The sequence below is a fragment of the Peromyscus californicus genome, unplaced genomic scaffold (assembly GCF_007827085.1).
Source record: "Peromyscus californicus insignis strain IS unplaced genomic scaffold, ASM782708v3 Scaffold_9__1_contigs__length_137607984, whole genome shotgun sequence".
Classification (NCBI taxonomy): domain Eukaryota; kingdom Metazoa; phylum Chordata; class Mammalia; order Rodentia; family Cricetidae; genus Peromyscus; species Peromyscus californicus.
The window spans coordinates 59809006-59835074 of record NW_026294617.1 but is presented as its reverse complement, the minus strand read 5'-3'; the positions used below and the strand labels follow the sequence as shown (position 1 = coordinate 59835074).

Sequence of the window (26069 nt, the reverse complement as noted above, 5' to 3'; positions counted from 1 at the left end):
TTCATTAAAAATGATCATGTTACATATTGCTTGACCTAATTTAAAATGAAGTGAAGCCATGTATGTATCCACAGGCATCAGAATAGAGCCATCAATATTTATATACAGGTTTTTTGTGTATCAGTTTCCCAACATTCATCTTTTTCATTTTAACTATGCTCAATAAGGTGTTTGCTTTTGAATGATCTTCTTAATCACTTTTTAATTTGCATAGTAAAAAATAAATATAAAAACAATACAAAAAACTCTATCCCACACTGTAATTCTCTGTGGCCAATAAGGCTAGAGTCCAAAAGCTGAATGAATCTACACACTAAAGTCTATGTTTCTAATTTTCATAGCATATATTTGAATATTATGAATCTCAAATGTTACAAGCTTCATACATATACGAAATTGTTTTAGAAGATGTCAGTGAATATGGAGAAATCAGCTTTACTCTTCCTGTAATAGAATGAGTGATTGACACACTAAAGATGGTTTAATAGTGACATTTGAGCCATAAAAATTATGAAAGAAATAATAAAGAATATATATTAACAGGAAGTTATAATTTTAATTTCCTTAGATGATGATGTTTGATATTAACATTTTAAATAATATCATGTGTCCAACTGGAAAGTTGTTCTTTATGTACATATATGTATGAATGCAGTGTGTAAGTGAAGTGTGTGTGTGTGTGTGTGTGTGTGTGTGTGTGTGTGTGTGTGTGAGTGTTTGTGAATGGTGTGCTCATATGTGTGTGGGTGCACATATCTGAAAGCATGACACAGAGCCAGAAAGGGCCAATGGGTCCTGCTTTATTACTCTTGACCTTATTCCCTTGAGACAGTATCTCTCACTGAACTTGGAATTAAACTGGTGGCCGTCAATTGCTACCATTTGCCAAAGGCATCCCCTCATCATTTCTCTCTCTACTTATATACATGGAGGGAATGTTTCCTTCTTAGGATAGATCACATTTTCTTCCTGCTCTTGTTTTCCTCCATGTTAGAATTATAGGCACAATTGACCACACCCAGCTTTTTACGTGGGTGCTAGGATCTGAACCCAGGTCCTTATGGCTGCCCACCAAGAATCATCTCCCCAGCACCATAAAAGTTCTTTTGACCCTCATTCTACTCATGAGAAATCACACACTTATCGCTCAGTGTACCCAAGGTTATTCTCATGGTAATGGAGAACACAAGATACATCTCTGCTGTCTGTGGGTGCCAACATCTTACGTAACAGTCACACAGAGCTGTATAGTTGTCTTGATGTGCTCCTTTATCCTGCTGTGTGAAGACAGTGCTGTCAGTTTTAGCCATTCGAGTGGGTGTGAAAGTGTCACAATGTGGTTTTAATTTGCATCTTGTTATTCTATTTATAGTTATAAATTTTACTTTTATGTGTTCTGTAACCCCCAAATGCATAACTACTGTTTTTGCCTTTAACATCTTCTATCCTTGGAAGCACATGAAACCATGAAATGACTTTCATGTTCATCTTCATTTTAACTACTTTTAGAGTTCTATATTTATCTTTCATGGAACTCAGTTTCCATCTGGTATCAGATTCCTTATGACACAAGAATTCAGTTCAATGTTTCTAGATAGTGAAAATATCCCTTTAAATTATTCTTGTAACTTTTTTCTTTCACAAAAAAATATATTTCTTCAAAATTCTCTATTCCTTCTTAATGTTGGGAAGATACATTTCATGTTTATATCTAAACTAACAAGATCTTTCCCAGGATTGTGAGGACTTGCCACCCTTATTCCTTGGCTTGCCTGCCTTCTTGCACACAACGCACTCTTGTTCTTATGTGTACTCTTCTATAATAATGTGCACCCCCCCTTTTTTTCTCTGACTGCGTTTAGCATTTTTTTCTTTACTGCTGGTCAGGAAACTGATGTTGATATTCTTGCTTTTGTATTGCTTGTGCTCAGAACTCACTGAACTTTCACATTAGTAGATTTGTTGTTTTCACCAAATTGTGAGTTTGAGGCCAGCCTGGGCTACCAAGTGAGTTCCAGGAAAGGCGCAAAGCTACACAGAGAAACCCTGTCTCGAAAAACCAAAAAAAAAAAAAATTAAAAATTAAAAAAATTAAAAAAAATTTATTTGTTAAAATAACTTTTCCCACTTCTTCTCAAAAGCAAAGTACATTTCCATGAGCTGTTTCCAATACTTTCCTAGTCCTTTCCATTTGAGATGGCTCAGGGGGTGGGGGCAGTGCTGTGGGACACGGAGCCCACAGCCTTGTTCTTGCTTCCCAGACTCTGAGTTCCACTCCAGTCCATTCCTAGGGATTTTCTGCTTCTATATCTTCAAAGTCAAAACTGTTTCCTCTTTCTCTACAAATAGTTGTTTATTCAATCCAGTGACATTTTTAATTTCAAATCCTGTTTTTTTTTAGCTAAAAAATAGTTTGTTTTTATATTTTTGTTCCTCTCCTCGCTATATGACTTTCACAGGAAAGCATATTGTAACATGAGCATATTGAGCACATTTGTAATGTCAGTTTTCATGCTTTTGTTTGCCAAAGGCATCCCCTCATCATTTCTCTCTCTACTTATATACACGGAGGGAATGTTTTCTTCTTAGGATAGATCACATTTCCTTCCTTTCTCATAAGCCTGGGGATTTGAAGGTTTTATGCTTTACTTCAAACATTTTGTGACATAGAGTGCCAAATTTATTTATTTTATTTGTGTGAGTGTATATGTTTCCCTGTGTGTGTACATGTTGGAGGGCTATGTTAGCACATATGTACATATGCATGCAGAAGCCAAAGCTTAATGTTGTGTTCTTTCTCAGTCAGTCTCCACCTTATATTTCTAATGTTTGTGTTCCTATGAATCTCAGGTAACTTATTAATGGTCTATGGTAATTGTCCTCTGGCTAAAAGTATTTTGGATCCTACAAATGTATAGATCCATACTCAGCTAAAGGAAGAGTCAACAGAATTTCACCCACAGGTGTCCACAATTTTCGGTAGCATCATTTCAATCTCACTAACTATGATATGTACCAAAAGTAATTCTTCATAGATTATTTTGATTTGGGTCATAGCATAGAAATTGCCTCCAGCAAGTCAGCTGAAACAGCCACAAAACAAAATTTAGTCTTTCTTCTTCGGGAATCACTGTCCTGAACTAATACACACCTGACCAGCAAGTTCAGTGGGTGAAAGCACTTGCTTGCATAAGCCTAAAAACCTGGGGTGTCTTCTGGGGACTGACGTGGTGAAAACAGAGAATCAACCATCAGCAGTTTTCCTCTGCTCTCCATACATACACCATGGCTTGAGTTCACTTGACCCAAACCACCTCTCTCTCTCTCTCTCTCTCTCTCTCTCTCTCTCTCTCTCTCTCTCTCTCTGTCACACACACACACACACACACACACACACACACACACACACACACACACACACCAATAGATAGATTAGATGGATGGATGAATAGATAGATAGATAGATAGATAGATAGATAGATAGATAGATAGATAGATAGATAGATAGACAGACAGGATGGATGAATGGATGGATGGATGAATGGATGGACAGACGGTTGGACAGATGGATAGATAGAGAAGATAGAGAAACATCACTATGGTAGAAACTGGCATCCATTCCAATATCAAGTTTGTACAGTATGAATTCTCTTAAACTTTCTGTACCTCACCATTTCACCTATTGATAGGATGGAAACAGCAACCACTTCACAGTTGTGCTGTAATTGCTGGATGAATTCATATGTGACACCCTTAGAAGAGCAGAGGGAATATAGGAAGCACAGCATCACTGCTGCTAATACTCAGGCTACTCCCAGCATCCCCTAACCTGCTTTCCAGAGTGACTCCTTCTCTCATAATAAATAAAAAGGGCTCTGTGAAAACTGGAGTTCTTATTGCAGTTCACAGAAGAAAATGTAGTGGCAACAGATGTAATGTTTTTACATTTTTATAAAGAGAACTTATTTTGTATGTTTTATAACTGAACATTTTTTAGAAAAACAGTATTTCTTCCATCTTAGAAACATGGTATGTACTCACTCATAAGTGGATACTAGATGTAAAGCAAAGGATAACCCGACCGCAAGTCACAACTCCAGAGAGGCTACCTAGTAAAGAGGACCCTAAGAAAGACATAGGGATTGCCCAGCAACAGAGAAATGGATGAGATCTACATGAGCAAACTGGAGGTGACGGGAGGGGGTGTAATGGAGGGCAAGAGTCGGAGGAAAGGGAGCTTAGGGGAGCAGGAGGTCCCAGCTGGATCAAGAACAGAGTGGGAGAAAAAGTAAAGAGGTGCCATGATAAATGAAGACCCCAGGGGAATAGGAAGAAGCAGAGTGCTAGAGAGGTCCCCAGAAATCCACAAAGATACCTCCACTATAGACTACTGGCAATGGTCAAGAGAGTGCCTGAGCTGGCCTACTCTGGTGATAGGATGGCCGAACACCCTAACTGTCATGATAGAACTCTCATCCAGTGACTGATGGAAGCAGATGCAGAGATCCACGGCCAAACCCCAGGTGGAGCTCCAGGAGTCCAATCGACGAGAGAGAGGAGGGATTATATGAGCAAGAGATACTGAGACCATGATTGGAAAAAGCACAGGGACAAATAGCCAAACTAGCGGAAACACATGAACTGTGAAACACTAGCTGAGGAGCCCCCATGGAACTGGACCAGGCCCTCTGGATAAGTGAGATAGTTGATGAGCTTGAATTGTTTAGGAGGCCCCAGGTAGTGGAACCAGGACCTGTCCTTGGTGCATGAGCTGGCTTTTTGGAACCTAGGGCCTATGCTGAGACACTTTGTTCAGCCTTGGTGTAGGGAGGAGGGGACTGGACCTGCCTCAACTGAAGCTACCAGGCTGGGCTGAATCCCCAGGGGAGACCTTGCCTTGGAGGAGGTGGGAATGGGGGGTGGATTGGGGGGAAGTCTGGGGGGTGGGAGGAGGGAGGACAGGGGAATCCGTGGCTGATATGTAAAAATTAAATTAATTATAAAATAAAAATATTTATAAAAAAAAGAAAATGCTTACCAATTCCTTTCACATGTGTATCTGTTTTAAGAAGCTTCTACAGAAGTAGGTTTTCATGCGAGCCCTCAAGGTCCCCTAGTGTTAACTGTCTCTCCCAGTGTTCCCTCTCTTAGCCCCTCTTCTCTCACCACCCTCATTTAATATTTCTGTTCCAGTCCGCCCCCTGTCTCTCCGTAACTGTATATTCTACTTCCTCTTTCTTGGGAGATCATCCTGTTACCCCCATCCTTTATTCTATATCTAACCTCTGTAGTCATACAGATTACATCATGCCTATTAAAGAGTAAAGTTAGCATCAACATATAAGGGATAACATACCATATTTGTTTCAAGGGATCTTGGTTATTTCATTCAAGATGATTTTTTTCAAGCTCCATCCACTTACCTGAGAATTTAATGATTTTGCTTTTATAACAGCTGAATAGCAGTCCGTTGGATAAATGGACCACATTTTCTTTATCCATCATCAGCTGACAGACATCTAGCCTGTTTCCAATTTCTAGCTATTATGAATAGAGCAAAATTAGCATGCTTGAGCAAGTGTCTCTATGGTATGATATAGAGTCCTTTGGGTATAGGCAAGAGTATAGCTGGATCTTGAGGTGGATCTATCCCAACTATCTGAGGAATACCACACTGCTTTCTCCAGTGGCTGTGCAAGTTTGCCGTTCTACCAGCAATGGATGAGTGTTTCCCTTTCCCTACATCCTCACCACTATGAGCTGTCATTCATTTTAGTGTCCTTGGCCATTGTAAATGGTATAAGATGAAATATCAAAGTAGTTTTGATTTGCATGTCTCTAATGACTAAGGATGTTGAACATACTATAAGTGTTTCTCAACCATTTGTATATAATCTTTTGAGAACTGTATGCTTATTTCTGTGACCAATTTTTTTAATTGGATTGTTTGTTTTCTTGATGTCCAGGGTTTTTTTTGTTCTTTACATATTTTAGATAGCAACCCTCTATTGGATGTGTAATTGGTAAAGATTTCTTTTATTGGAAATAGATTGTTTTCCCATACAATATATCCTGATTATAGTTCCCCCTCCATCAGTTCCTCCCAGTGTCTCCCCACCTCCTCTCCCATCCAGATCCTCTCCCTATTGTCTCTTATTCTAAGAGATAACAACCAAACAAGACAAAATAGAATATAATCAAATGAAGGAAAAATGATTATATTGAGGTTGGAAATGACAGCCCAACAGGAGGAAAAGAGTCCAAAGAGCAGGCACAAGAGTCAGGGACAAACTCATTCTGAAATGCAGGAGTTCCATAAAAATGCCAAGCTAATAGCTCTAATATATACACAGAAGACCTGGTGCAGATCCCTGTAGACTTTGCGCTTGCTGCTTCACTGTCTGTGAGCTCATATGTGCCTTGCTTAGTTGATTTAGAGGGTCGTGTTCTCCTGGTGTCCTCCATCCCCTCTGACTCTTACAATCTTTCCACCTCCTCTTCTGCAGGATTTCCTGAGCTCACAAGGGAGGGATTTGATGGAGACCTCCAATTTAGACTCTCTCTCTCTGCATAATGGCTGAATGTAGGTGTCTGCATCTGTTCCCATCTGCTGCAGGAGGAAGCCTCTCTGATGATGTCTGGACAAAGCACTGATCTATGAGTATAGCAGAATATCATTTGAAAATTATTAATTGTTTTAGAACAGTAGCATTTAGTTTTACCCTAGGTCTCTGGACTGTCTCTTTTTCTTGGTTACCCAAACAGTGTCAGGTACGAGTTTCTTCTCATGGAGTGGGCCTTAAGTTAAAATCAGACATTGGTTGACTACTCCCACAAGTTCTGTGACACTATCACCATACCATATTTTGTAGGCAAGACAGATTATAGGTCAATGGTTTTGTGACTTGGTTGGTGTCCACCTTTCTCTTTGGGTAGCCTTCAAAGTACCTTCCCACAGCAAAGAGACTAGAAAATATGGTGAAGTCTCCATGTAGGCACCAGCTCTACTTGTCCATGTCCAATGAGTTGTATTAGTGTTGTGATAAGCAATGGGGACCCACTGTCAGTCTGCAGAGAGCAAACTTTTGATTTAGTTTGCTGCCTGAGTTGTTTGGGGATTTCTATGGGACCCCCTTAACCAACAACTCAAGTGAATGGAACCTAGTCCCACCACTGGAAGCCTTGCCTGGCTACAAGAGACGACTAGTTGAGATATGATATTCCCCATTACTAGGAATCCCCCATTAGGAACACCTTCATACTTTGCAGCTAGTTTCCACTATAGTAGGTTCCACACCACCCCAAACACCCCCCAACTCCATATCTCTCTCCATATTCAATTCCTCCACCCCCTTACCCCCTCACATGATTCCCCTTCTGCTCTATTCCTCACCAGCCCCTGGTTCACCCTTAAAGTCTATTCTATTTACTACTCCCAGGGAGATCCATGTGTCCCCCTAGACACTTCCTCTTTACCTAACCTCTCTGGGTCTACAGATTGTAATTTAATTATCATTTACTTTACAGCTATAATATCTCACCATAAGTGAATACATACCATATTTGTCTTCCTGGGTCTGAGCTACTGAACTTAGGATGATTTTTTTTCTAGTTCCATCCATTTGCCTGCAAATTTCATGATGTCATTTTTTAACAGCTGAGTAATACTACATTGTATAGATATACCACATTTTCTTTATCCATTCTTCTGTTGAGAGACACCTAAGTTATTTCCAACTCCGGGCTATCATACAAACAGACTCAATGAACATGGTTGAGCAAGTATCCTCATGGTAGGATGGAGCATCCTTTCTGTATATGCCCAGGAGTGGTATAGCTGGGTCTTGAGGTAGAATGATTTCCAAATTACTAAGGAACCACCATATTTATTTCTAGAGCCCCTGTACAGGTTTGCACACCCATCAGCTGCAGGGTAAAAGGGCCAGCCAAAGAAACACACCCTGACCCTGAAACCAGAGCCAGTAAAAGAAACATACCCTGCTCTGAAACCAGAGCCAGTGAAAGAAACACACCCTGGCCCTGAAACCAGAGCCAAAAGGTTAAAATAGGCAGGCAAAAGAAATACACTTTGGCCCTGAAACCGGAGCTAAAGAAACACACTCTGCCCCTGATGAACTCAACACAAAAACCATCCAATCCCTGAGCAGGAAAACCACCTAATTCCTGAGCATGAAACCAACAAAACCTTGAGCATAAAATCTAGCCAATGTCTGAGCTTATCCAAACTCAGGGATTGAAATCCAACCAATTCCCACCCTGAAAACACTCGCCCTGGAAAAACTTGACTCCTAAGAAGCCCCGTGCTTGTTCAGTTGGGAGCTACCTTTTTCCACCCTGGCAGAGGCAACCATTCTCCTAGATTCCTCCCCTCCCAATAAATCTCTTAAATGAGTTTTTAGTGAAGACCTTCTTTTCCCAGAGTGGAGTGGAGCAGAGAAGCAAAGGACATCTCTGCTGGGAAACTCCCTTAATGGAGCAGAGCAGAGAAGCAATGGATATCTCTGCTGGGAAACTCTTTTAGCAGAGTAGAGGAGAGCTGAGCTGCAATGGCTCTCTTGGAGAGGAGCAGGATTTCTACATTTCTGTGGAGAAACTGTCCCCCACTGGAATACAGCTATAGGTGTAGCCTGGCACCCTACAATCATGATACCTTTCCCTTCACAGCTGTAGGTATAGCCTGGCTCCAGACAGTCAGGATACCTTTCCCTTCATAGCTGTAACACTTGCTTCAGCCATGGAGGAGTCCTCCCCTTGCTCCTCATCCTAGCTAGCATAAGTTGTCCCCTGTATTATTGACCTTAATCATTCCAACAAGTGTAAGATGGAATCTCAAAGCAGTTTTGACTTGCATTTCCCTATTGGCTAAGGATGTTGAACATTTAAGTATTTCTCAGCCATTTGAGATTCCTCTATTGAAAATTTTTTGTTTAGGACTGTTTGCCATTTTTAATTGAATTGTTTGGTTTTTAATAGCTAGCTTCTTAAGTTCTTTATGTATTTTGGACATTCATCTTCTACTGGATGCAAAGTTGATTAAAAAAAATCTTTTCCCATTCTGTAGCCTGCCACTTTCTCCAACTGACAGTATCCTTTGCTTTACAGAAGCATTCCAGTTTCATAAAGTCCCATTTATTAATTGTTAATCTTAGTTGCCTGCACTATAGGTGCTCTGTTCAGAAAGGCCTCTCCTGTTCCTGTGAGTTCAATGCTATTCCTCACTTTCTCTTCTATCAAGTTCAAGTGAATCTAGTATTATGTTAAGGTCTTTGATTTGGAGCAGGGTGGTAAATATGGATCTATTGGCATTCTTCTACATGCAGACATACAGTTTGACTGGCACCATTTTTTGAAGATGCTGTCTTTTTTCCAGTGTGTATTTCTGGCTTTTTTATTAAGAAAAAAAATCAGGTATCCATGTGTGTTTGAAATTATTTCTGGGTCTTCAAATCAATTCTGTTGATCAATGTGTCTTTTTTTAAGGCAATACCATGAGATTTTTATTACTATAGCTCTGCAGTACAACTTAAAATCAGGGATGGTGAGATCTCCAGCACCTCTTTCTTTGTTTAACTTTTTATTTATTCTTTTTGGTATTCACATCATGCATCTTGATCCCATTCATCTCCCTGTCCCTTCGTATCTGCCTTCTGTCCTTGTAACCTCCCTTCCAAAATAAAAAAAAAAAAGATATTTTAAAATTATTTTTACATCTTGACCACAGTTTCCACTCCCTTCTATCCTCCCAGTCCCTCCCCCACACCTTCCCTCTGTGCCCTTCCCATCCACTCCTCCTCTGTTTCTATTCAGAAAATGGCAGACCTCCCATGGACCATGGATGTTAACAAACCATGACATACCAAGTTGTAGTAAGACTGAGCACCTCCCCTTACATTAAGGTTGGGCAAGGCAACCCAGTATGAGGGATAGGGTCCTAAAAAAAAACAGGAAAAGAGTCAGAGACAGCCCCTATTCCCACTGTTAGGAGTCCCACATGGAGACCAAGCTATACAACTGTCACATATATGCAAAGTGCCTAGTCTGTCCCATGTAGGCTCCCTTGTTGTCAGTTTAGTCTCTGTGAGCCCCAATGAATGCAGGTTAGTTGATTCTGTAGGGTTTCGTTTGTTTGTTTGTTTGTTTGTTTGTTTGTTTGGTGTGTGTGTGTGTGTGTGTGTGTGTGTGTGTGTGTGTGTGTGTGTGTGTGTGTGTGTGTGATGTCTGTTGGTGACCCTTCTAGCTCCTACAATTCTTTCTCCCTCTCTTCAGCAGGATTCCCCTAGCTCAGCTTAATGTTTGACTGTGGGTCTCTGCATCTGTTTCCACCAATTGCTGGGTGAAGCCTCTCTGATGACCATTGGACAAGGCACCAATCCCAGCACATTCCATAGGCAGGACAGACTGTAGGTCAAAGGCTATATGGCTGGGTTAGTGTCCTAAGCCCTCCACTGGTATTCTTGCCTAGTCACAAGAGGTGGCCAGTTCAGGCTACATATTCCCCTTTCTAGGAATCTTAGCTGGGGGTGTCCTTGTAGATTCCTGGGAGTTTCCCTTGCACCAGGTTTCTACCTAACCCTGAAATGACTCCCTTTCCCTTCTGCTCTTTCAATACTCTCTCCTCCATCCCACACCCACTTGATCCCTCGTGTTCCCATTCCCACCAGCTTTGAGATCATCCATGAAATTCTTCTATTTCCCCTTCCCAGGGAGATCTGAGTGTCCCCAACGAGTCTTCCTTGTTACCTAACCTTTCTGGGTCTGTGGTTGTAGCATGGTCATCCTTTACTTTACATCCAAGATTCACTTATAAGTGAGAACATACCATGTTTGTCATTCTGGATCTGGGTTACCTCACTCAGGATGATTTTTTTTCTAGTTCTATCTATTTGCCTGCAAATTTCATTGTTTTTAACAGCTGAGTAATAATATTCCATTGTGTAAATATAATACATTTATCCATTCTTCAGTTGAGGTACATCTAGGTTGTTTCCAGGTTCTCCCTATTATAAACAAAGCTGCAATGAACATAACTAAGCAATTGCCCTTATGGTATGATTGGGTATATGCCCAAGAGTAGAATAGCTCAGTCTTAAGGTAGATCAATTCTCAATTTTCTGAGAAACCACCTTATTGATTTCCAAAGTGACTGTACACGTTTGCATTTCTATCAGCAATGGAGGAGTGTTCCCCTTGCTTCACATCCTCTCCAGCATGAGCTTGTGCTTTTGTTCTGAGCCATTCTGACAAGAGTAAGGTGGAATCTCAGAGTTGCTTTGATATGCATTTCCCTAATAGCTAAGGATGTTGAACATTTAAGTGTTTCTCAGCCATTTGAAATTCTTGTGTTGAGAATTCTCTGTTAAGATCTGTACCCCATTTTTTATTGGATTATTTGGTTTTTTGATGTCTCGTTTCTTGAGTTCTTTATATATTTTGGAAATCAGCCCTATGTCCATTGTGGAGATGGTGACGTCAGCATGTGGAAGAAGGCAAATAGATCCATATCTATCACCCTGCACAATACTCAAGTCCAAGTGGACCAAAGATAACATAAATCCAGATACACTGAACCTGTTAGAAGAGAAAGTAGGGAATAGCCTTGAAGGCATTGCAACAGGAGACAACTTCCTGAATAGAATACCAATGGAGCAGACACTAAGACTGACAATTAAAAAATGGGACTTCATGAAACTGAAAGCTTCTGTAAGGCAAAGGATACCATTAATAGGACAAAAAAGCAGCCTATGAAATGGGAAAAGGTCTTCACCCTACCATGCTGTTTTTATTACTATAGCTCTGTAGTGCAATTTGAGATCACAAGTAGGAATACCTCCAGAAGTTTTTTATTATTCAGGATTATTTTAACTATCCTATTTATTTTGTGTTTTCATATGAAACTGAAAATTGTAATTTTAATTTCTGTGAAGAATTGTGTTGTAACTTTGATAGGGATTGCATTGAATCTATAGATTAGTTTGGTAGAAGTTTATTTTCACTATATTAGCCCTACTGAACCATAAGCATGGACATTCTTTCCATCTCCTGATAACCAATAAAGTTTTCCTCATTTGGGGGATAATGTACAACAAATTCATTTCCCATAAATTAATCATCTTTTTAAGTTTGTGCCATGTAATATTCTGGAAGAGTCAGTGTCCTCATAAGGAGAGAAAACATGAGTTGATGGTCCATATGCATTTCAAATGGACCTTTTTGCCTATGCACTCTCTTTACTGCATTTGATAAAAACATAGTGTGTGTGTATGTGTGTGTGTGTGTGTGTATGTGTGTCTGCATGTGTGTATAACTAAAAAGACAATGCTTGATGATGTAAGAGCTAGGTATTTTCTCTCAAAGTCTCACTCTGTCTGGTAGATTATGCTAATGAGTTCATTTATTTTAAAAAATTTAAATTTTCATTACTCCCAACTTCTGAGTCATACCTCTGCCTCTAAGACACTGGTAAAACTGAAAACAAGAGCAGTGTTGGTTCAACATCTTACTTGCTGGCATTTGGCCAGATGTCAAGGACAGCAAAAACATTCTTATGACCTTCGTGTTGTGTTTCATTTCTCCACACACAGACTTCACTGAGAATGAAGTATTTAGAGGATTTTTCTTTTGTCATTCCTCTTCCTGCTTAAACTTCAGCTCCTTGAGGTCATCAGTATGCTAAGGGCAGTCTGCTGCAAACCACTTACCTACTGCTTTCAATCTCAATTGCATATATTTTTCATTTCATTGTCCAACAAATGCTCAATAATCACAACATAAGCATATCCTTCAGTACAACAACAAAACATCACTGTTGGCCAGAAATAATCCCTCTATTATTAAGGTGGGCAGGAAGACTAACATATGAATAAGCAAGATTGAAAACTCTGGTAAAAAAAAATCTAAATCACTTTTCATTTCCCAAATACAAGTAATGCATTTGCCTCTTGGACTCACTCAATCAATTGATTGGCCCAGCAATATAAAATAGAATCGATTATCCAAAAGCAAAATATTTTTATAAAATTGATGAGCATAAAAATAGAGTGAAATGATAGATTTAATACAGAAGTGTCACAGGGAGATCAAGAGCAAGGAGGGGAAATATGTTCTTATTTATGTCTTAAATTCTTTAAATGTATGAATGTATGAATAAAAAATTTAAAAATTCTAATTTTTTAAAGTGTGTATTTTTTGAGAATTTCATGTGTGAATATTTTATGACATTATTCCCACTCTTTCCCTTTCCCATTTCTGCTTCCACCTCCTCCAGCACCTTCCTCACTCAAATTCATCATCATTCCTTATCAGTAACACAGAGGAAATCAATTTTCCACAGGATCGAGCTCCCCCATAGGTTATACAATCCAAAATAGTCAGCCCTAAACATATGTACATACAAGGAGCAACACTAAGTGGACTCAGTAGGATGTGTGTGTGTGTGTGTGTGTATGTGTGTGTGTGTGTGTGTGTGTGTGTGTGTGTGTGTGTGTGTATTGTATGTATGTACGTATGTATGCATATATATATATATATATATATATATGTAATCTTATTTACAAAAATTTCATTTAACTATATGTAATAAAAATCCAGAACAGGAGGACTTGAACAAAAACAGTTATTATTATCTTAACATACAATGACATTCACAGTTAGATGTGTAAAACAACACACCTTCCGGAGGAAGTCATCAGAAGCCAAAGCACCTTGTTCCTCCCTGCTCTGTCAGCTCGGCCTGAGATTGCCATATGGTTTCCCACATATCAAGAACAAGGCATTCCAGACAAAAGGAGGGGAGAAGGTAAAGGTCAAAAGACACATTTTCTTTAGTATAATGAAAACAAGATCCTTTCTGAAAACTGCTCTCGTAAACCCATCTATATTCTAGTAAACAGAATATTAGCAAGGAGCTGATAATACTCAGTCTGTGCTGAACTACAAGGGAGACAAGCGAGGTGATATAACACACTCTTGGAACAACTGTCCCCACCATACTTGCACATTCTCCTACGTATCGTTCCATCACAAAACTTGTAAGAAGTTAGATTATATTGCGAAAGGCTCATTATGTGTGCATATATGGTATACATGTATGAAACGTGGTGATGAGGCCCATCTGTATTATATGCTTAGGTATAATATTTTTAGAATATGCCTATATGTATGTATATAGGCATATTCTCATGAAATTACAGTTAGGATATTGATTAGATAATAAATTATAATATATTTAAATCATACTATTTAGTAAATTATTGAGTTTTGCTCACATAAAATGTTTCAATAATATTACTAGCACTTAAAAGAAAAGGGTTATGTTTATTGACTCTGTAAAACCAAGACCATATGAACTAAATGGAGACAGAGGAACATTGACAATATAACTAGTAGTGCAGATGATAGATAGATAGATAGATAGATAGATAGATAGATAGATAGATAGATAGATAGATAGATAGATAGACAGACATATACATATATGTATAGATATACATATACACATACATATCTGATAACTGCATGGGAACTAGGGCTACAAAGATGGCAATCTAAATTAGAAGAATTTGTTGGAGATGTATCAAAGACAGTTAAAACTGAAACCTAACAAGCCACATCTAAACAATTTATATTACTATCTTTATTCAGGGTTATAAATAAATCTAGCATAGATTCTGCTGCTATTATTTCATATTCCTTTTCAGTGCCAAATCTAGGAATGGCTTCCCTAATTCCATAACTGATTCAATGTTCTTCTAGAATAAAAGTTGATCAAGAATTAAAGATGTTTATAAGATCACTTCCTTTGGGGTTTATTAATTATCTGATCTTGAAGCACAAATAATCAGACACCCAGAAATAGCCATTAAAAACTGATCGGAAGAGTTCTGAGGAAAAAAAAAAAAAAGAAAAATAGAAAGAGTTCTGAGAGATGACCTTGAAATAATTGCCCTCTCCTGACTCCAGCTCTTGCTCAGCTGACGCTCTTGATCAAAACTGCTATGAGACCACAGAAGAGAAGTAGCTGAGACCAAGAGAAATATGTAGCTCTGATGAGATGGAGTTTCGGGCAATGATGTTTTGAGGCAATGAGTTTGGGAGAACCAGGCTGAAGTCTTAAATAAAAGAACATGAAAAGGCTGGCCCGTGGTAGCACATGCCTTTAATCCCAGCACTTGGGAGGCAGAGCCAGGTGGATCTCTGTGAGTTTGAGGCCAGCCTGGTCTACAGAGGGAGATCCAGGACAAGCACCAAAGAAACCCTGAAAAAATATTTTCCAAAAACAACAAAACCATAACCCTTCTACAAATAAAAGAAAAGCACGCCAAATGCCTTTTAAAAATAACTTCTATTATCTTATTACTTAAGAGGACAAAAAAGTGCAATGCTTTCAAAGAGAATTTAAGTCACACACATTTATAATGAGAGAAGAAATTCGGAAATGTATTTACAAAAGAATGCACAATGGAAAGAGTCAGACAATATTCTTAGGTGCATTTTGTCAGCTTCAATTTGCATCTCTATGGACAGAAATCATTTGCATTGCTCTCATCTTCCTGGGAACTCACATCAATCCTTACGCAGTTACCAGCAGCCTAATTAAAGAAAGGGGCAGATATAATTCAAATGGAAAAGTTGGGCAGGCCACTCAGTACATCTCAAATCCTTCTACAACCTTCCTTCACAATATGTAAATAAAAATAAGTAACTTTTAAAGGGACACAGATGGATCTTCTGAGAATACACAATAAAAATTTGAGTAAAATCTTTAGAACAAACAAAAAGTAGTATAATGAAAGTTCCAATAATAGCCTAGACTACTAAGGAACTATTTAAGAAAATAGAGCATTGAGTTTGTATTATGTGTGTATATGTGTATGGGGGGGGGGTGTATGGGGGTGGTGGTGACTACTGCCTTATTTCCAAATATCAGTATAACTACTGTTAGATCATAGACCTTCCTGCTGCCTTTCTCTCCTCCAGAAACCAGGCCACACCCCCTGGCAGCTGATTAGCCTCTGCTCTGCTGCTCTGAAATTCAGATCATTCATGCCTGAAAAAAGTATACCCAGCTCTTCCCCTGCTGCAAGTTCAAAATAATTTATGATTCTACCCAGAACATGCTTCCTAGTCACTTAGGCTAAGCCGTTCTAAATCACTTGATATAAAACCTCATGCTATCCAGTGAAAATCTTTCTTAAAAGTCAGAAATTCCCTTTGTACAAGGAAGATTTCTCTGAAGCACCTATGATACCTCTTCACCCTTGCATAATGCTATAGATGATGCTACTTTTCCACTCTCTCCCGCTTTAAGCTATCTCTACTAATGAAGCTCCTCTTCAGGACTGTTAAAGGATCTCTCTCTCTCTCTCTCTCTCTCTCTCTCTCTCTCTCTCTCTCTCTCTCTCTCTTCTCTCTTCTCTCTTCTCTCTTTCTCTGTGTGTGTGTCTCTCTCTGTCTCTCTGCCTCTGTGTGTGTTTCTCTCTCTGTGTTTCTCTCTGTATCTCTGTGTCTCTGTCTCTCTCTGTGTCTTTGTCTCTGTGTCTTTGTCTCTCTCTCTCTCTCTCTCTCTCTCTCTCTCTCTCTCTCTCTCTCTCTCTCTCTCTTCTTCCTTCCTCCCTCCCTTTAAGTACTCATGCATCATGATGCCACAAGTACAATAATACACTATCCTTCTTAATGCTCTCCCACCTCATGGCCCAGTCACCCTCACTGCCCCCCAACACACCATGATCAAGAAGTTCTTTCTCCTAATAAAGCTCATTTTGAAGAGTAAATGGTCTCAGCTTTCTTCTCAGTGAATCTGTATCTTTTTTGTTATAACAAATGATGATGGTGAAGAAGATAGGTAGGCAGAAAGACAGATGATAGATAGATAGATAGATAGATAGATAGATAGATAGATAGATAGATAGATAGACAGATAAAAATAGATAGGTAAATAGCAAGAATAGAGAGTAAAGAAAACTAAAAGCAGAGATTTGTGGTCATTCGAACTCACATTTCCTCAATAACACATTATAGTGGTTTGGATGAGAATGTCCCCCATGGGCTGATAGGTTTGAATAGTTGGTCCCAGACGGTGGAACTGTTTGATAAAAATCAGGAGGTACAGTTTTGAAGGAAGTATATTACTCGGGGAGAGCTTTGAAGCTTCAAAAGACTCCTCTTGTTCCCAGTACCTCTTTCTTTATGCCTCCAAACTTGCAGATCAAGATGGAAACATTTCCTGCTGCCATGACTGTACCTCCATTGTGGATGCTAACCTTTAAACCCTAAACCCCAAAATAAATACTTTCTTTTATAAGTTGTCTTGGTCATGGTGTTTTATCCTAGCAGTAGGAAAGTAATTAAGCCACACATCTGAACCACCTTATAGGCAAATCGTTACCAATAGCCTCCATTCTAACTGGCTGATAAATCATCCCCAGACAACAGACTGAAGATTCAGAGATCGGTTTCTTCTGTGAATAGTTCTGTACTGAAATACTTTATAGTTGGGTGTGAACTGAGGTTATCTGAAGAGGCCACAACTGTGGTGAAGATTCTGCGGAATGGCTGGTTAGAACCCCAGCATTGTGGAAAGAAGGAATGCTGCAGATTAAGAGACAGAATTCTCAGGCTATTTTTAACATCCTTGATAGATATGTACTACATCTCTCCAAACAACCTAACATAGTTGAGATGATTGGGTAAAACTTTTGGAATGCTTTCTTAAACTTAGAAGAACACAGTCTTCCACAAACCCTAAAGGTAAGCGTGTTATTAAGATCTAAAACTTATGGAAGAGTTTTCTCCACCCTGTTATAATCTGCCTACCTGGTGTCCTCACCTGTGTATTTGATAAACATACTGGTTTGTGACATTCTTCCGCCTTGTGTCTTCTCCAGTAGAACATGTCATTCAGGACAACCTGACTCTGTGGCTGTGGACAGTGATAAAAGAAGGTTTTGTGAGTTGTTTGGTTTTACTTAGTTTGGGTTTTTTGCCTGAAAGTAAAAATGTTCTGACATGAAGAAACTGAATAAACTATGGTTGTCACATCACATTTAGATGTTGTTTGTCTTATGATTACAGGTCTCACCCATTGGTCTCCAGGTGTTTTCAAAAGAGACATTTTAGGAAATGAGACTAATTGGAGACAAGTCCCAGAAAACATACAAGGTGAGCTTGTGGTATGTACCTGTGAGATCTGAGAGGAAATCACCCTGGTAGACTCCAGGAATATAAACTGTGGTATTAAGTTTATAGCTAATGGAAACGGGAATGATTTCAATATAGCTTCTGCAGCTTAAAAGATGCAATACCAAGTGCTATGGCATTTAACATCAGGGAAATAAGACTTGAGCACAGATGGGCTTTCAGGCTTCAAGGGAACAAATCCTTATATTTAAAGAGCTGTGAGAATAATTACATAGTTTTGTTGCAAGTTACAACGAATACATCAGAGTCTTTCAAATAGAGCTTTTTTGTCTGCTATAATTACACCTTTTGGAAAACGTTGCAAAGAGTACTGAAGCACATCTTCCTCAATCAGCATTATCATCATAAACATTTAAGTATATTTATTAATGTTCTTGTGCATGCTTCTGCAAGGGAACTATTCAAAGCAACACAAATAGGAGTCTTCCATGTTTAAAAATTCCCATATAATTCATATAATTATGAAACTTGATATTTAAATCTCTAAACAATTGGAATGAAGTAATATCACATGAGTTATATATAATTTACATGCAGATTAGCTGTCTCAATCTACATACGTTGGCTTTAATATTATCTATTACTATATTATGGAGATAGGGTCAGAATAGGAATTTATTTTCTCTGGGAAAACAGAGAAGAGTGTTCAGACCCATGAACTCAGCAATATGCAGAAGTCTGGAATGCTACTCTGCCCCTAAGTGGAAAGAAGAGAAACTTCTGAGACCCAAATGATGTAATGAGTTTACAGATGGATTTTATCTCCTAATTGCACATAAAACACCTTGCTGCATTAACTTTTCCTGGAGGGTCATGAGCAAAACATCTGTTTACCCAAGATAAGACACTGACAACTTATCTAAGTAATGATGTAACCCAAGTCTAATTTGATGGACCAATGAGTTCATTGGACTTACTTACAGAGCATGAGTGATGGGTTACATACAGAAGTATGGGCAATTACAAAATAACTACATCACCTCAAAGTCTTGTCCTGCTGTGAATAACAGCCTCATGGAAGCTATATCATGGAGCCCAATTTTCAGTTAATCCTATGTATATCTGCTAAGATCGCTTGCATTTAGGAAGTGGGTAATGGCTGGAATCCCTGGTAATGCCACTGTGATGCTCCCTCTATCATTCTCCTTGAAAGCCCTAACATCATCATAGACATTACATGCTATCTCTACATTGGTTTTGCCCAATTAGTTGCCGTGGGTACCTGGCAAAGGCAGTTACCACTCCAAGAAGGCAATGTAATGATCATGTTATGCTCTAAGTAAGAAGTTGTATCATACTAATACTTAATTAAGTATTCTCTTAACTAGAATAGCTCTATATTAAATGAAACATCTAATCTTCTCAAAGGCAAACATAACACAAACTTGGAGGAGTAAGAGTCAATAAAGAGTTAGGAAGTATATACTGGGGTCTTTGAAGAGGCAGTCTCCCAAACTCCAAGCCTAGAGCATGGTCTGAGGGGATGGAAGATGATGAGATCCAGGCAACTACAACCCCTTAAGCCACAGAGACTCTTCATCTTGTGGAGTAGGAGACCACTGGCCTCTAAAATGTGGAGCCTATAAAAAGGCTCACTTCTGCAGGGTTCAAAGATGCTATGGCTAATTCCACTTCTGATTGAATTCAATAGACTTCAGTCAAAAATACTTCTAATTTTAATGCAATTCCACTAAACTTTAAAAATAATTCTAAGTACAGAAACAAATACCATTTTATAATGTCTTACATGTGTCACATTTATTTCCTAAAGCATCAATGAAAATATATACATGGAAAAATTCTGCAATGTATTTCTACATTCTTTAGAATGTTACTGTCTTAGTTTGCGTTAATATTGCTATGATGAAACAAAGCAAGCTGAGGAGGAAAGGGTTTATTTGGCTTACCCTTCCATATCCACAGTCCATCACTGAAGGAATTCAGGACAGGAACTCAAACAGGGCAGAAACCTGAAGGCAGAAGGTGATGCAAAGGTCATGGAGGAATACTGCTTACTAACTTGCTTCTCATTGCTTCCTCAGACTGCTTTCTTCTAGAACCCAGGACCACCAGCCCAGAGATGACACCACCCTCTCCCATCAACCACTAATTAAGAAATACCTTACAACCATATCTTATGGAGACATTTTCTCAACTAAGGTTTCCTCCTTTCAGATAACTGTAGCTTGTGTCAAGTTGACATAAAACTATCCAGCATGGTTACCTTGGTCCATTATATCAGTAACATGTCAATCAGATGAGATGAGAGAAGCAACTAAAAATGAAAGTCATAGTAAGACACATACTCTGGCAACTAGAAAGTAAAACACACACAATGGTGGAAATATCTGCCACAAAGGGCTCGAGACAGAGTCCCACACTGCCATCCTCAGTAGACAAAGGAGTTCCCTTAATCTTTTAGGAAGCCCAACTCATTCCAAACCTATATTTGTGTTTTCAGTGCAGAAAAGAATTCCAGGCACAACCAGTTTGGAACTGAGTTTGAGTTCTATTAAAGATGTTTTAATAGTGTAGGCATGTATTTCTCAATGGAAAGCAAAGAAAAGACAAACCCAAATGTGGGCTTGTGCTTCTCAAGGCAGAGTAGGGGCAATCGAGACATACGTATGAGCTCCTAAAGGAATAGTTGCAATTAATTGTCTCATCATTATCCATATATGTCATTTCAATGACTCTCAAGTTATGACTCACTCAAAATATTGCTAAGAAACGTTTAGTTTCCTTTTTCTCCCCCTCTTTGAATAAATGACATTATACAGTGGTCCAAGAGATGTCTTGGATGGAATTATGATTTGATAGTATAACCAACGAGGCTACACAATGGTCTCATATCCTGATGAGTACAAAGTCAAAACCAACACAGCCAAGACATAAAATAATAGAGAATTATTTATTACCTTCAACAGGCAAAGAGAATAAGCATATAGTTTCCAAAGCCATATTTTCCAAAGCCATATTTTCCTCAAATAAAGGGTAAGGAAATTATTAGGGAAGCCTACCAATATGTCCATGTGGGAAATATTCCTGTGCACAATGAATTTAATAGACATACCTCTGAGCATGCTCAGTTAGGGTCATAGTTCAAGAAGAAAACAAGGCAGAATGTAGCACCCCCATGCATTGGGATGACATTATAAAGGAATACAGGGGGTCAATTCCTTGGACACACTCAGTCCATGTTGCAGAAACTCAACAAAATAGGAAATTGCTGCTCACTTCTAGATGACATCATCAGCCTCTGACATCCACATGATGGGGGCCAGGGGTTGGGGGAGAGCAAGCTAGCAGTAACCAGAATGCTGGAAAAGGTAATAAATGGGCTCTGGAAGACTAAGCCCTTTCCCGCAGGGCTCTTCCTCAGCTTTATAGATTGTAACAACCAAGGCCTGTTTGTGCTCTGTGTAATCAAATCTGTCCTTAAACTTTAGATACAAAGGAAAGAGCATCTTCAAAGAAGAGTTAAAATAGATCTGGCCCTAGATCCTTCTTTCTTTTTAGTTTCCAACATGAAGATAAACCCAGCAGCCATTAGGGTTCATACAGGGGTTTAGTCCATGCATTTTCTGAGTCAATGGGTGCTTCTTCAAGTGTGAGATTCTTAGCCAATCTATAGTACACAAGTTTCCAGCTGGGAAGGGAGGAAGGTCTTCAGTATTTGTAGCTTGGGCTGGAACTCGTGGTTTTCTGTTGGCAAGAACTTTCCACTGGATCCTTGGGTGAGGGACTCCTTTCCCTTCTCATGTCTCCGCATTTCTAGCCTACCTCAGAACGACTCACCTTCTGAGACCTAGAACCCAGACAACTGCCACAAACGAAGGATAAATCACTACACACCCAACCTTTCCCTTAGAAAATAAGCATGGAAAACCTCATACCAAAAAAACCCTGTGATGACTAATCTTTGTTGTCAACTTAAAACATTGCAAGAACATCAAGTAAGGAACTGTCCCCATCAGACTGGCCACGTCTAAGGGGGGATTTTCTTGATTGCTGATGGATTCAGGCAGGTCCAGCTCACTGGATATGAAGTCATCCCTGGACAGATAGGCCTATTGCTGTATAACAAAAGTAGCTGAACAATCCAGGAGGATCTAGCCAGTCAGCAGCATTCCTCTGTAATCTCTGACTGAAGTTTCTACATGCAGTTGCTTCCTTGGCTTCCCTCTGCCATGAACTATCACATGTAAGCTGAAATAAACCTTCTTCTCGCACAAGTTACTTTTGGTCAGTGTTTTTATCATAGAAACACAGAGACAAAGTAGGACAACAATAAAAAATAAAATTAAATTAAAAAAACGGCCTAAAGCCGGTTGCCTGTGTCCCACCACAAAAACAAACAAGAAGTTAGACCAAAACAATATTACCCCTTCCTAAATTACCAATTCATAGCATTGTCCGATAAAGAGAGCAATATATATGAAGTAAAAGGTACAGAATCCAAAAGGACAATAGTAAACATGTTTAATGAGTTCAAAGACTATAATGATGAAACGAACACTTGCATGAGCTTTAAAAGGACAAGAACAAAGTAATTGAAGTCCACAAAAACAATAGCAAGTGGCTGAATGAAATATTGAGGACAGTGAAAAATGTGAAAATTGAATCCAACAGAGAGAAGGAAATGCTAAGGAAAATTCAGAGTGAAATGAAGCAAAAAATGAAAAACTCAATAAGCCTGATAAAAATTTTTCAGTTAAAGCCTCACCAGCAAAATGGGACATGAAGACAGTATATCAGAGACTGAAGCCATGGCAGAAGGGCTGAATCACTCAATTAAAGAAAATGATAAATTTTAAAACACACGAAAACAAAATAAACAGCAACTTCAGGACACCATGAAAAGAACAAACCCACAAATCATGGACATAGAAAGAGAACTCCAGGCCAAAAACATAGATAATATTTTCAATAAAAAATAATGAGGACGAGAGATAGAAACTCACCTGGTATGGCAGGAACCCCAAAGCTACTGTTCTGAGGATGTCCTTTCTGGGGACCAGGAATGCCAGAAGAAAGCCGTGGTTCCTGGTTCTCTGTTATCTCCTGAATGAGCACTTGTGCCAAAAACCTGTGTGAGATGTGTGGATAAAACTGAGAAGAAGCTCTTGTGAACACCAGCTTGCCTGTCCAGCTTATCTCCTCCCATAGCACATCCTAGTGTCTGTCATCAATGTTTTAACAAAGCCCTGAGACTTGGAACATGATAGGACCCTATTTTCTGGATGCCCCTCCTGCTATACAGATCTCTCCATTTGTCATTCTCTTGTCTTTGTTTCTCTGTCTCTCTGTCTGTCTCTCTCTTTCTCTTTCTCTTTTCTTCCTCTGTCCTCCATCAATACCTTTCTCCCTCAATCCCTCCTTCTTTGAAGTTCTATGAATCTATAATAGATTCATAATGATAAATTGAAAACACACAAAAACAAAATAAACAGAAACTTCTATGAATCTATAATAAAATTCCATCTAAAATTAACATTCTGTGGTCCATGAAACTTACTCTTCAAATTCACAAGACAAGAATCAGAAAACCACTAAGTTCAGATGGCTTTTGGTGGCTGCTGAGTTCCTAGGCTCCTACTTTCCAAGCCAAGCTCACCAGGCACAGAGAAAAGCTCCATCATTTTCAAATACATCCCAATATTCCTATTATACAATTCCCCAAATCTACAGAAAGGAATACCCATCCAAATGCAAGAGACTCAAAAAACTCCAAACAGGCAGGACCAGAAAAAAAAACCTACATGACGCATTATAGTTAAAACACTAAAATCATAGACAAAAGAAGAGTATTGAACATGCAAGACAGAAAGAGCAATTCATAAGTAGAGGCAGGCTGATCTGAATCACACAAGTCATATGTAGAGGCAGTCCAATCCGAATCACACAAGTGATATATAGAACCAGTCTGAGTCCCTCATGTCATATGTAGAGGCAGGCTGATCTGAGTCCCACAGGTCATATGTAGAGGCAGGCTGGTGTGAATCACACATGTCATCTGCAGAGACAGGCTGATCTGAATCACACAAGTCATATGTACAGACAGGCCGATCTGAGTCACACAAGTCATATGTAGAGGCAGGTTGATCTGAGTCCCACAGGTCATATGTAGAGTCAGGCTGATGTGAATCACATAAGTCATCTGTAGAGGCAGGCTGAACTGAGTCACAGCTAATTACAATGTAGAAACCTTTAAAGCTCAAAAGCCTACACTGAGAAATCACCGCTGACAACCCAGACTGTTATACTCAACCACAAAATAAAAATAAAAATGTTATGACAAAACAGCCTGATGGTATGTATTAATTATAAGGAAATCTACTGCTTTCTCATGCTCTCAGAGGAGAACATAGATCTGTAGCCCCACTAGAGTATACATACTGCCATCTGCATTGTTACTTAGCCAGAGCACCTGACAGAAAATGAGATTATGCTATCTACAGTGGGAAGAAACCCAGTGAGATTACAGGAAATTACTGATGGCATGATCATTATGTAGACATCCTGGGTTCTCTAGCAAGAGGAGGCCATCTACAGCAGAGAAATCTCCATCATTTTGAAAGGATAACTCTTGGCCAACCTCTAGATCTTGGTAAAAATGAAAAGCGTGACCTGGATATGTCAAAAGAATGAGCTGCAGAACTGTTTCCTAAGAGCTTAGTTTTGCCAAACCTACAAAATCAGAAGATCACACACAATTTATCAAATAGGAGTTTTAAATCTGGGCCCGGATACAAGACCTAAGGCCCAAGAAAGCATGATCAGTTAGTACTAATTAATGCTGCCATCAACCACCCATGCACTGCACTCACACCTCTCCTTCAGCTCCCAGTGTAGTGGTTACACAGAGCAACCTACGATGAAACAGTGATGGATCTAAAAGCATGAGCTTGATTCAAGGCTGGTTGCTATAGCTAGAGTTTTCCTGTCTGGCGCACAGTCAGGACAAATCTCTGTCACCCGCCAGTCCCACAACCTCTCAGACCCAACCAAGTAAACACAGAGACTTACATTGGTTACAAACTGTATGGCCATGGCAGGCTTCTTGCTAACTGTTCTTATAGCTTAAATTAATCCATTCCATAAATCTATACCTTGCCATGTGGCTCGTGGCTTACCGGCATCTTCACATGCTGTTTGTCATGGTGGCGGCTGGCAGTGACTCCTTCCACCTTCCTGTTCTTTCTTTTCTCCTCTCTGTTAGTCCTGCCTATACTTCCTGCCTGACCACTGGCCAATCAGTGTTTTATTTATTGACCAATCAGAGCAACAGATTTGACATACAGACCATCCCACAGCAGGTTGCCTTGGTATGTGAAGACAAATCAAAACTAGACTATGAATAAGTATTCCATGGCCTCCTGCCTATCCAGTGACCCTGAAGAGAAACAGTAAAGAGAATTTCTCTCAAAAGGAAGAACTTCGGTCATTTCACCCATGAGCTAGTTACTTTTCTTGTTTCTATGAGAAAATACCAAACAAAAGTGCATGTGGTGGCTTGCATGACAATGGCCCCCGTGAGTTCATCAGGAGTGTCACGACTAAGAGGCATGGCCTTGTTGGAGGAAGAGTGTCGCTGGGGTTGCGTTTGGGGGATTCAGAAGCCCAAGTCAGGCCCTGTGTCAGTCTCTCTGCTGCCTGCCCATCCATATTGGTGACATTACTAAGGCCACTCCACGTAGTTAAAAGGGAGGTTTATTTAGTAGCGTAACTTACAAGTGAAAGGATAGGTAGGTTGCAGGGTCTGGGAAAGAAGCAGCGTAGTCCGGCGGTGTTCTCTGGAGAACTCTGCTCCGTCTACCTCCACCAGAGGTCCAGGAACTAAGAGAGATGGT

The 26069-nt window shown here is 39.4% G+C and overlaps 1 long non-coding RNA gene across 1 annotated transcript; it reads right to left on the bottom strand.

Moving 5' to 3' along the window:
• Positions 1-15455: 15455 nt before the first annotated feature.
• Positions 15456-23728, bottom strand: LOC128106751 (uncharacterized). Its single transcript, XR_008216815.1, has 4 exons — positions 23181-23728; positions 20124-20186; positions 17846-17938; positions 15456-15608 (listed from the first exon to the last, which is right to left on the bottom strand). It is a non-coding gene; the product is annotated as an uncharacterized LOC128106751 (long non-coding RNA).
• Between the last annotated feature and the right edge of the window lie 2341 nt (positions 23729-26069).